Here is a 12,509-nt window from a genome sequence, read left to right as displayed (position 1 = left end):
GTTTAAGGAAATATTTACTCTTAAACTTAATATGAGTCAGCAGTGTGTGCAGGTGGCCAAGAAGGCCAACGGCATCCTGGCTTGTGTTAGGAACTCAGTGGCCAGCAGGAACAGGGAGGTGATCATCCCTCTGTACTCAGCTCTGGTGAGGCTGCATCTTGAGTCCTGTGTTCAGTTCTGGGCACCTCACTATAGGAGGGACACAGAAGTGCTGGAGAGCGTCCAGAGAAGGGCAACAAAGCTCATGAAGGGCCTGGAGTACAAGTCCTGTGAGGAGTGGCTGAGGGAGCTGGGGGTGTTTAGTCTGGAGAAGAGGTGAGAGGAGACCTTAGAGCTCTCTTCAACTGCCTCAAGGGAAGTTGGAGTGAGAAGGGAAAAAGCCTCTTCTCAGTAAAATGTGAAAGGACCAGAGGGAATGGATGGAAGCTGCACCAGAGGAGGTTTAGGCTGGATGTTAGGAAATACTTTTTCACTGAGAGGGTTGTCAGGCATTGGAATGGCCAGGACAGTGGTGGAGTCACCATCCCTGGAGGCATTTAAAAGGCATTGGGACCTGGTCCTTAAGGACATGGTTTAGTAGTTAGCTTATGGTGTTGGTCAAAGGTTGGACTGGATGATTTTAGAGGTCTCTTCCAACCTAAACATTATGTGACTCTGTGATATTTCCTTCAGCAGAAATTCTGACAACAATGAGTAAAATTTTAAAAATAGTAATCTGGAGATGTTATATTAATTATAGGATATGTCTCTGTCTAATCTGTGAAAAAAAAATTCTCATTGCAGTGAATGAGAATGCCAAAAAAAAACAAATGTTAAAGAGTGACATTCATATCCACTTTCATTATGCAATTTCCTTTGCCCTGTATCTGTTACAAATCATGTATAGGTAAAAGTACTGTGTGCAGCCTTCCCATGGTTAGAAATCATACCTCAGGGTTTTCTAGTTCCAATGAAATAAAATTCCCTATCATTGTTATGAACAGATTACTCCAAACATGTCTCTTAATCAGCATTTAGTAACATTAATTATATATTCTAAGAATAAGAGAGTAGAATAATTTCTAAAAGCAGAATTTCATAGTCTAGGAAGAGCGAGGTAGCATATGCCACACATGGTATATTTTCAACATGTCAGCCAAGGGAACAACTAGGCAATATTCAAATTACTGTGGTGTCATTTGGAAAAAGCTCAACAGAAGCTGGTCTGACCTCAGCCTGAATGTTGCTAAGGATACTGATAACTGGACATTACAGTAGCTAGTATATTAAAACCTTGATAACAATACTACATTACTTATGTGCATGTAAAAATGGTTTAAATGTTCGAGAAAAATCTATAGCATTGACAATTAACAAGATATCACTAAGGAAGATTAATTAAAATAAATTTTCACAATGTGTTTTGTTTCTCAGTTAACTAGCATTTATGTAGCTCTTTGTGTGCCCCTGATAAGAAAACACGCCATAGTGGCAAACAATTTTTCATCAGCAGCACAAGCTAAAGGAGTAGAGGAGCTTCCCACAGCACACCAGTCATAACTGATTCACTTCAAAGTCTGAGCATGTTTGGTTTATTCCAGATCCTTCTCTGTTGGCAGCCTAAACTGAGGTATGATGCATGGATATTGATTTCTATAAACTGTTCTCTGCTCACCCTAACCCTGTGACCATGGTATTTTTTAAAAACAAGAAAAACAGTAGTAGATAAATGCATTCGGTGAAGGTTTTTTTTGGGTTTTTTGGGTTTTTTGGGTTTTTTTTTTTTTTTTTTTGAAGGTTTTTGTTTGTTGGGGTTTTTTTCTTGCACAAAATAATGCAGTAAAAAGGAATATTCTAGTTTAAGAAGTTTCCAGGACTAGGTCTGCAATTTTGCATTTTCTTCACAGTTTACTATGCCCCATCTATTGTGCTATTAGAATCTTACAGACCAGATCAGAAAATTGATCAAGTTAGAAATACTTCCCACTCATTTTCCCCTACCCACATTACATATTTTTTTCTTGCACAAGGTTATTTTACACCTCAGCAGGATCGTAGCATCACTTCTGTTTTCAGCCCAGCTACACAAGCTGTTTAATCAGCATGATCTAGGCAATAGTGAAGTGCTCTGCAGACTTGGGGATTAGTTTCCACCTCTGCTACATGAAGAGAAATGAAATTTTAAAGCCAGCTTCATTCCTGAGGCCAGTCAGGCCTGGGTGGTATAGTTAAAAGCAGGAGTCACTGATTATTTACTGATTTCATGTTTTTAAATAGTTAATGACTTATCACAGAAGCTAAAGAAAACAATAGGATTTCTGCCATAATTGGAAGTGTATTTGTAAATTCATTGAGTCTAACAACACATGCAGTTCTTAATTTTCTCTTAGTGCAGTTATTTAAATTGTAATATGCATACACTGGTTATAAGTATTTGTTGAACGTGTCCATGGTTGTAGTATTGTACCAGATGGTACAGCAGATTTTAGAACATTTCTGTACTTTTCTTTCTTGTATTATTTCCTATAATAATTAATGGCAAAAATTGTAGAACTCTTTCCACTGTTAAGATCCAATGCCAGTTTGAATTACTCAATTCGGTGTTACCAGTAATATCAATATACCTGGTATCATGAAAAACACAGCTCAGTCCAGCTAATTCATAAGAGTGGACTACAGTGCATTTCATACAAAGAAGAGGAAGATGGTGCTTATACTAGCTCTCTCTTAAATATAAGCAACAGTTTATTTCCACTGAGTTGCACAGAAACCCTTCAAACAGATATTTTTAGGCAGCAAACCAATTTATGTCTCCAGGTGATATCGTTTCAGCACTACCTCCATCTTGGGTAGCTACCTGATGAAAAGAACAAGCATTTAATATACTTAGCATCTTTCTGTACTGTGTGAACTCTTCTGACTTGTATTTTTTTACAAGCAATTCCAGCAGTTTCTGATTTATGAGATTTTTCAACTATAGTTTCTTTTTCTTTCAGATATTTGCAGAGGTTCTCAACACTTCAAAGGGCTACTCCTGTACTTAATCACTGTTTGCAATGGTGGCAACAGGTAAGTGATTATGCTGGCACAGTGAGGTACCTGGTTACTAGTTGAGAAGTGGATTATCTTCAGCTCACAGTACTCTAAGCATCAGCCAGGAGATTTGCAGCTGTGGTGCAGGGAGAATTTTGCCCTTAGAAAATGGTTCTGTCCATATGGTACAAGATGCTGTAGACTTTTTCTTCTCCATGTAAAGTGAAGTCTGGCCAGATAATGGAAGCCCCTGGAAAGATAATTTTAGTTGTCCTTTGAATCTGCAGTTCTAATCTGCCTGCTTTCCCTTTGTGTTGCTGAACATTTCTGAAAATGATGATTTGAGGGCACTTCTCCAGAAGTGACAAGGTAATGTCAAACAGAAGCTCTTTTTGCAGAAGCTGCTACAGCTATAGCAATAACACAGCAACAATTAAAATTTTGCCACTAGATCCTATGGTTCTGCAATATGAGTTGCTTAAGCCACAAATGCTGCAAAGGCCAGAAACATGATGGTAGGAGCCAGGCTTCACAGAGTGACTGTCCAAATACTTTTTCTTCTCAGCTGTCCAGGAGAAATGTTGTTTATGTATGAATCAGTTTCCTAGAGTAAATAGAGAATTCTTTGATCCCTGTGGCTCTAAGTCCTGTATTTTCAGAGAACTTTCTTCACCTGTATTCTTTCACAAGGATATGTAATACTTGAAGAATGAATCTCATTGGGGAACAAATTTATCCTCAGCAAGTTCATGTTCCAATTAAAGCATACAAATACACTCCTGTAATTTTAGAATTCAGCCAGTTTAGTTCACACATACAACCACACCTTTGCAAGTGTGGTCCTTTGGAATAATAAACTAAATCACATGGTTAGACACAGAGACAAATGGTCAGGTTCATCAGCTGGTTAGTTTGAGCTGACTAAGCAGACAAATCTTTCTCAGGAAGGCAGCATTGAAGCCCTCATATTGTCTTTTTAAATTATAAAATATGAAATAACATGTTAGACAGTAACACCTCATTATTGTATTTAATTCCTATCTGTGTTCTCCTTTCATTATTTCCTTTTTGTGATTGACTTAGTGTTCCTTGTGCCATAATTTTAAATGAAATTGAAATAACACGAAACTGCTGCTGCTGAGAAGGGGAGATCTCACCAATGAGACTGAGCGGTGCACCCCATGGCTATAGAGATGGGAATAGAGATGAAGGCAGTGAGAAAGAGTGATGGAAGGAGAAATGTAAGATATTCTGGCCCTAGCACTCCTAGTTGCAAGCTAATCAGCTGGTCTGTGGACCTATGCCTCAATTAAAGAATTTTATCCAGGTATACCTCATAAGACTCATGGGCTCAGGAAGTACTGAGAGCTTCTCAAAAGTTACAAGGGGCAAATACTACCTGAAACATCTTGATTTTGTGCAGTCTTAAGACATTAAGGCATTCTTTGTGCTCCTTAAACGAGCAGATGGCTCAGAGAAACCTGTAGTTGCAGGTTGCCCTTAACTGTCTCAGTAAGACCAAGTTGCTGGTGGTCTGGCCATGTCCTCTTGGTTTCCTTTCACAGCATGATTAAAATGATGGCAGAGCAGATGTGTCACATATGCAGCAGCATGGAACAATCAGGTAGAGTTTGTGTCATTTAAAACAGTCAAGGAGATAATGCAGAAGAGGACCACTGCTGCAGAATTAATCCTGGCCCCACAAAAGCAAGGTTCTATTTCACTAGCAGTAGAGAATAAAGCCAGGTTTTGAGCATGAGCAGTCTGAAAAATCTGGTGTATATCATTTCCTTAAAATAAAGTAAGACACATAAGGATTTTCTGCAATTTAATACAGTTAAGTGATTGCATTTTTCATATATTTGAAATATACAAACACATGCTTACAATATCTAGTCTGATAAAAGAATTTTTAAAAATATGCAGCTAATCAGTGCTCTGCTGTCTGAAACTGTATTGTTCTAGTATTGGAAGATGAGTAGGCTGAGATCTTGCAGACTTTTATAGTATTCTGATGTCCTGTAGGACTGTAAACCCATTATCTCTATTCAATGAGCTTTTTTTAGAATCTACATTAGAAAATACAGTTAATGGCTGCCTGGATAAATCAAATACACTTGAGAAGACACAGCACGACTTTTATAAATGGAAGTCTATTAACAAACCTAAAAAAATCTTTTAAGGGTGTCAGCAGCTATGTGGTTATCAGCAGTCTGTTTCATTTCCAATTTATTTAGACATCCAAAAGGCTTTTAACATAGTTCCTTATCAAAATATTTGAAGAATAATCAGCCATAGAAAAGTCCTCATGGGTAAATAATGGGTTAACAGATAATAACAAAGTTCTCACACTGGAGGAAGGTAATTTTTAAACTCTGGTTACTAGGCTAGGTCATTTTTGAGCATGGTTGGTCCTGATTCTGTATGTTCACTTCCATCACTTTTGGGCAGAGTATCTGTTAATTTCTGTATTTCATAACGATTATATTGTTTTGGACTCCTCTGTCTTTTAGGGCACACAGCCCCCTTTTCTTTGTTCCTTGTTTGAATTCATCTTACCTCAGTCGCTCTTTACCCAGGAGAAAATGTTTCTTCTTTAAGTGGAGATCAACAAGCAGTTTCCTCACTAAAGAGCTGCCATTTCTGTTGCCACAATACTTCCCATTACCCAGCTGGCATCCTGTATAGTGACCACACCTGTGTGCATCCTGTCCTGTTTAGAAATTTGTAACAGCTGTATAGTCAGAGAATAAACATCTATACTCCACTTATGTTAATGCCTCTCTTAAAAGAAAATTGGAAATTCAATGATTGGTTGAACCTTTTTTCATGAAAGAGGTGGCATTTATTTTACTCTACCATAGTCACCAGATACTTATGTAATTGTTAAGATAAAGTCTGAAAATAATAGCAGCTTTGACTCTTCTTTATGAGACTATTCAGGTTGGTTTGATTTCTGCTAATAGCAAGACTCTGGGCTTTCATGGCATTATTTTTTTTCTCTTCAGATCTTCCAAACATCATGACAGGAACATGTTTACATAATAGTACTTGAGATTTCTCTCAGAATTTAACATGTGCAAGTACACATGTGACCAGTTTTTTTTTCCCTTTTCTTTCCTAAACAAGAAATACTGTTTTCCCCCAGCCTATACAGTCTCTGGAATGCAACCTCAGGTACTGCAACCTCATGCATGTTTTCCTTTCATCCTTTTCCTGGTACCCCTCTCACCAACACATCTGCCTCCAGAGCAAACCATTGCTGGGGCTGGCTTCCACCTTCATCTCGTGCAAGTCAGCTCTGCTCCATCTGCAAGTGGCTGAGAATGGCATTGGGATTAACTTTACCTGACTCAGCAAAATGCAGCTGTACCCAGTTAAGTCCCTGCCACTGTTATTCATCACACTCCTCTTGGCGTGTTCTCAGCCTGATTATCCAGATTTGAGGAATAAGACTCAATGTGGGTACCCTGTGAAAAAGATGAAGATGGTGTTACTGAAGGAAAAAAACTGAGCTCCTTATAGACATGGCATTCATTATTCAATATTCTGAATATAAAACCAAGGCACAACCAGGAAGTGGGGGAAATTCATACGTACAGTATCATGTTACTGTACTTCCTACGCAAATCTCTGCTACGCAATACTTTTCAACTTATGTTAAAGGTTTATTGTTTTTCTTTAAAAAAAAATACTAATATCAGAAAATATAATACTTTCCTAAATCTGGGTGGAGGTGTATATCTGAGACAAAGCAACTGATAATGAAAAAAACCTAAATCCATTAAATTAATGAAAAAAACCTTGAAAGAAATAGTGTGGGTTCATTCAGTCATTTATATTATATACCTAAGTGAAATGGGGGAGATGTTAATAATTTTTTCTAATCAAAAAAGTGTTAATTTTTTCTGATCTAAAAAGTTTATTAAAGAAGAATTAAAAAAAAATATTTAAAAGAGAGCTAACAGTATCCAGGAATGAAATGCATTTTGATGTCTTAGTAACTTGTGTACAGTGTGGTATTTTTTTGCATTTTGACAATAAATATATGGATTCATATATCCATTTGTATTTAAAGATGTTAAAATTTAAAAGAGCCATGTGCATTGAAAAAGTCATCAAACTGTGAAAGTCGTCTCCACTCACCAAAGGTTTCCCTGTGTGCCATGGGAAGCAGTAAGAGTTTGTTATCTGCATTAATCTCTTTAAACAGATTAAATTCTTGAGAACAAAATCCACTCAATTCCTGGACTAGTACATGTTCCAGATCTCTGGAACAGGTATTTATGACTGACAACTTGAATATCTTCCAGAAGATTACAATTAAAATTTGTTCACAGGTTTCCCCATGTGGCTAACTGAGAAGACTGAATAATTTGTAATTCTTTTTATGTTGATAGCACTTCTAATAATTTCATTGTTTTGTTTTCTTTTAGCACACTGAAAAAAAATTAAAGAAACAATTACAGACAGCATTCTGAGTGAAGCCAGAGCTCTGTTTGGTAGACCATTCATTTGTCTCCTGCTTGTGAGTGTTTGGTTGGATGCTTGACAGGGATAACAAATACATAACCTAGTGTTAAATTTATATTTAATGAATGTTGAAGAGATTATGCTTTTCTTCTCTATTGTGAAGGACAGATCATGGTCAACCCATGTAACAAACTCTATGGCCTTGAAAATTCTGTTGTGAAAATCATAATTTACCTGCAGAAAGGGACCTTTATTCTATATTTTTATTTTGGCAGCTGCAGTCCTGACTTCATATACTTAGAGCTAAGATAATTTCATTTATTCTGTGTTGTAGGCAGAGAGACTTTGAAAGCATGTTGGTCTTCATACTTACTCCTCTTGGCATTTAAGTATTTTTAGATACTGAAAAAAAATTATATCATGAGGAGATTTTCCCTGTAAAATATTATTTTGTAACTTTTATCAGCAATGAGGAAAATGGTTGAAGGGGAAGACTGGTAAATCTCACACTGAAATTTGTAGAATACTGTCATCTGCTGGTAAAACTAAACCAGAAAAATGTGCCTAATCACTTAGTTGCTTTGAGAGAATTTGATTTTTAATAATCACTTTCTGTAGATTATTCCAATCCATTTCATTTCTAGTTCTATACTTTAGAACTTATTCTATAACATAACTTAAAAACATCCAAACGTGCTGTCTTTATATAGACATATAGGTAGAATCATCCTTTAAATCTTAGTCAAAATTGGTAAACTGACAGGAAGTGAATATTTTCAGTGATGAGCCTGACTTCCTGGCATTACTCATAATTATTACTCTTCAAAGACAAGTTGTATCATTGCTAGAGCCTAAAACATAAAGGAGGATAGCCTGGATGACACTGTGATTTTAGGTACCTTAGGGCATCTCTTTTGGTCTTTAGCTACTACAGAAGGGTTGTCAAACAAGGCACCTTTCAGATCTGTTAGCCCTGGGAAGGGTATCAAAAGCCCCTAAAACGTGCAAAATGACACAAAATTACTAGACTTAGGTAAGTGACACTTACGTGTCTTGATCTCCAGTGTTTTGACTGGGGCTTCTCAGCCTAGGGAAGAGACAGCCCTGCTGCTGCTGTCTGGCTCAGCCCCCCAGTCTGGGCTCCTTGGCAAAGGGACAGCACAAGCAAATCCATCTGAGGCTCTTCCAGCTCTCATAGGATCCCAGGTGGAGGAACAGTGTGTGCATACATCACACATGGAGCTCCTCATGCAGCATTTCCCCTTAACAGATATTTAGAATACAGTTCTGATTTAATAGGGAAAATAAGACGGATTATGCCTTAGGGAAGGCAGAACCCTTCATGTTCTTCATTAATCGGGCTTGGTGCCTTAAAAGAAAATAATATTATGATTAATGGTAGGTTTTTGTTTGATTGAACCAATTGTCAAGCTGAATAAGTGACTTTCCTCAGAAAAACTTGTTTTCTCCCCAAAAATAACAAGCATAAAGAACTTTCTTTGTCTTCATAAGTAAGTATTTATCATTTCTGGAGCTCACTGCCTTAAGTCTTACCAGATATCCAGACTAATATTACTTGAACTTAGGATACTGTACTTTTCTCTCTAACAAAGTATTCTGTAAAACTCCATATCTACAACCTTGCTTCTCTGTTCTTTCCTTTGACAGGTTTTTTGTTTTCTTGGTTATGTTTTAAGATTCCTAAAAGGATAGATTGCATATGATATATCAAGATTCTGAAATAAAAGTCAGTAACTATTAACTCAATTTTTATTTAGTGCAGTGTACATGAGAAAAATGTCAATTACCTCTTGCCAGAGATGCTCTGACTGGCATTAAAAACTTCTATTAGTAGAAAGTCTTAATTTATTTAACATAAAAATAAAATGTAGATTTTGACAATTTGATAAATTTTAACATTATATTTTCAAGCAAGAGTTAATATACAAACTTGTACTCTACCAAAAGTAAAGGTCCAAAAGATTATTTATTTGATGTGATTACCATATGACATACAGGGGGTAAGTGAAGCAATACGATAGAAAATGACCTTATAACTGTTATACTAATGTAGAAAGTTATTTTATTATAAAATATTGATTTCAATTGAAGCATTAGTTTTTGAACTGTGAATAAATGTTTCCTGCCAAAGTCAAAAATAACAACATTCTCTTAAAGATTATTAGGAAGAAGAGGTGATGTCTTATTAAAGACTATTCACATTAAAATTATTATCTTGGGAATTCTGAGGATCATTCATCATCATGGCTTGGCTTCACAAACGAAGGTTTCAGAAGGGCTCTCTCTCCTCACGCTGATGGCTGAAAAGGCCGATGTGGGACAGGCAGTACGGCTGCAAAAGGCCCAGCAGAGTCTCCTGTGAGGGGACAGCCAAGGCACGGCTCTTTCTGCTCTGTCTTTTCTCCTCCAGACTGATTCTCTGTGTGTTCTCAAAGGAGGCAGCAGTGTTATGGATGGTGTCTCCCTGTCTCCCCATTGAAGGCCAGAGTGGAGCACTGATGGCAGGCAGTATGGCCACAGCTGAGGGATTGTGTCAGGGAGTCCTTGTGTCTCCTCTCTGGGGCTCCTCTGTTGCGGCAGCCAGTGCCAAGTTCACTGCAGAGCACAATCTTAGGGAGGTGGTGATCCTCCATCCTGGAGAGGTGCCCTGCCCAGCACAGCTGTGTCCTCAGTATCACGGCCTCAATACTGGTGACCCCTGCCTGTTCAAGGACAGGGACATTGGTCACACAGTCAGTCCCATGGATGTTTAGGGTTGTACAGAGGCAGAACTGATTGAAGTGCTCAAGCAGTCACAGGTGGTGGCAGTAGATGCCCCGTGATTCAGACCCATATGAATGAGTAGACAGTACAATGGCTCTGTAGACATCAATCTTTGTTCTTTTCTCCAGGTGTTTATTGCTCCAGACTCTTTTATGAAGTCTTCCAAATGCACTGTGTGCCTTTGCTTATCTGTTGCCTATCTTTTTGTTGATCTTGGCATCCAAGGAAATAATTCATCCCAGACAACTGAACGGCTGGACTGTCTTAAGCTCTGATTTCCCTATGGTGATGTGGGGATGATGGAAGTCTTTCTGTGGTGCAGGCTGGTAGAGAACTTCTGTCTTCTTCAAGTTGACTTCCAGCCCAAAAAATCTGCAGCCTCTGCAAAGCAGGATGTTATACACAGCAGAGCTGCTTCTGTGTGAGCAATGAGGGCAGCATCGTCAGCAAAAAGCAACTCTGGGACCTCTGAGGTTTGGGCTTAAAGTATAGGGTAAGTTTGCATCGCACAAGTTTGCATTGCATTGCATTGGTCTGTATGAGATAGACACAGTCAATGAGGTGCTAGTGCTTGGATCAAGGATGCATCCAGGTTGTCTTCAGGCTGTCTTTCTGTTGGAAGATAGTGTTGGTGATGGTGAGCTGCTGCTCAGCATAAAACTCCAGCAGGAGACATCCATTGTCATTAAAGTTTCCAACATTTGTCTAGTGCTCCTTTCCAGGCTTCATAGTTCTTTCCTACTCTGGCACTGAAGTCACCAAGGATTATGATCCTATCACCTAAAGGAACATTTTGGGTGAGGTGGCAGAGGCTGGTGTAGGATTTGACTTTTTCTGCATGGTCAGCTTGGAGGGTTGGGGCATATATACTGAAGAGAACAACACGTTACTTGTTGTGTAGTGGGAGGCATAAAGAAATAATGCAATTGGAGTGACCCGTCGGAAGATTTTCAAGTTTGGAGGCAGTGGAGTTTTTAACCATGAAGCCAACTCCTGAGAGGTGTCCTTCAGTTTGGAGTTTGCCTGACCAATAGTGTGTGTAGCTGGCACCATGTTCTTTAAGACTGCCTTCCTCATGAAGATGAACTTCACTGAGAGCAGCAATGCCAATGTTAAGTTGTGACAGTTCATGGGCAATTAGAGCAGAATGACACTCAGGATGCCCACAGTCCTTTGTGTCAAGCATGGTTCTGATGTTCCAACATGCGAGTGTCAATCTGAACATACCTTTAGAGGCAGGTGCATGCCTTTGTCTCTTTGTCTTTGTTCGATTGCATCAGAAGATGCCTGTTGACTGTGGCTAGCACACCCCATGGGGGGTGGAGATGAGCTTTGGTTAGGCTACCTTTTCTAGGTCCCTCTCCGTGTGGAGCAAGCAATGCTCTCCTTGAAAAAGGCTGCTGAGGATGCTGCTGTCATCTCCTGGGTAAGTCTTGAGCGACCAAAGTCCTGAGCTGCCTGCATGCAGAGTTGGGTCTGTGGCTTCCAGTGCACCTTTCCCCTGATATTTTGACCCTCGCCTGTACAGGGGCTGTACAGGTGTGCGTTCATGCTTCGAGCTTGCACTGTGGCTTTTTTAGGTGAGTTACAGTGTGCATGGAACTGGTCCCACCCTGTACTCCTAAGGTTCATCTGCAAGGGCCCAGCAAGTCTCGACAGTGACAGCAAAGTCCTCAGGACATAGGTTTAGTTAGAGTTTCCTTCTCTTAGCTGGATGGCCTTACAGGACTAAACAAGCTCCATCTGCCCGGGTTTGGAATTAGAATTGTCCTTCTAGGATTGTTGCCTGAAGGCTACTGAGCCCCTCCTGCCCATGGACACACTTTGTCTGACCCGTCAGTTGTGACCTGTCTGGCACGGGATACCCTACTGGAGGCATCTGCCCCCGCCAGCAGAGCTCCCAACCTCACAAGGGCACGAAAGCTCCTCCACCATGACAAGGGGGTGCCTGTGGAGGGTGAAGATCATTACTGTCTGGGGATCATACTCATACAAGGGTATGTAGTGATAGGACAAATGACTTTAAACTAAAAGAGGGGAGATTTAGATGAGATATGAGGAGAAAATTCTTTACCATGAGGGTGGTGACACAATGGAACAGGTTGCCCGGAGAGGTTGTGGATACCCCATCTCTTGAAGTGTTGAAGGCCAGGTTGGATGGGGTTTTGAGCAACCTGGTCTAGTGGAAGCTGGGTTGAATAATCCAACCAAAACTATTCTATGATTCTATGATTCTGTGT

This window comes from Heliangelus exortis, chromosome 4 (assembly GCF_036169615.1).
Source record: "Heliangelus exortis chromosome 4, bHelExo1.hap1, whole genome shotgun sequence".
Lineage (NCBI taxonomy): Eukaryota > Metazoa > Chordata > Aves > Apodiformes > Trochilidae > Heliangelus > Heliangelus exortis.
This window is presented reverse-complemented; position numbering follows the sequence as displayed.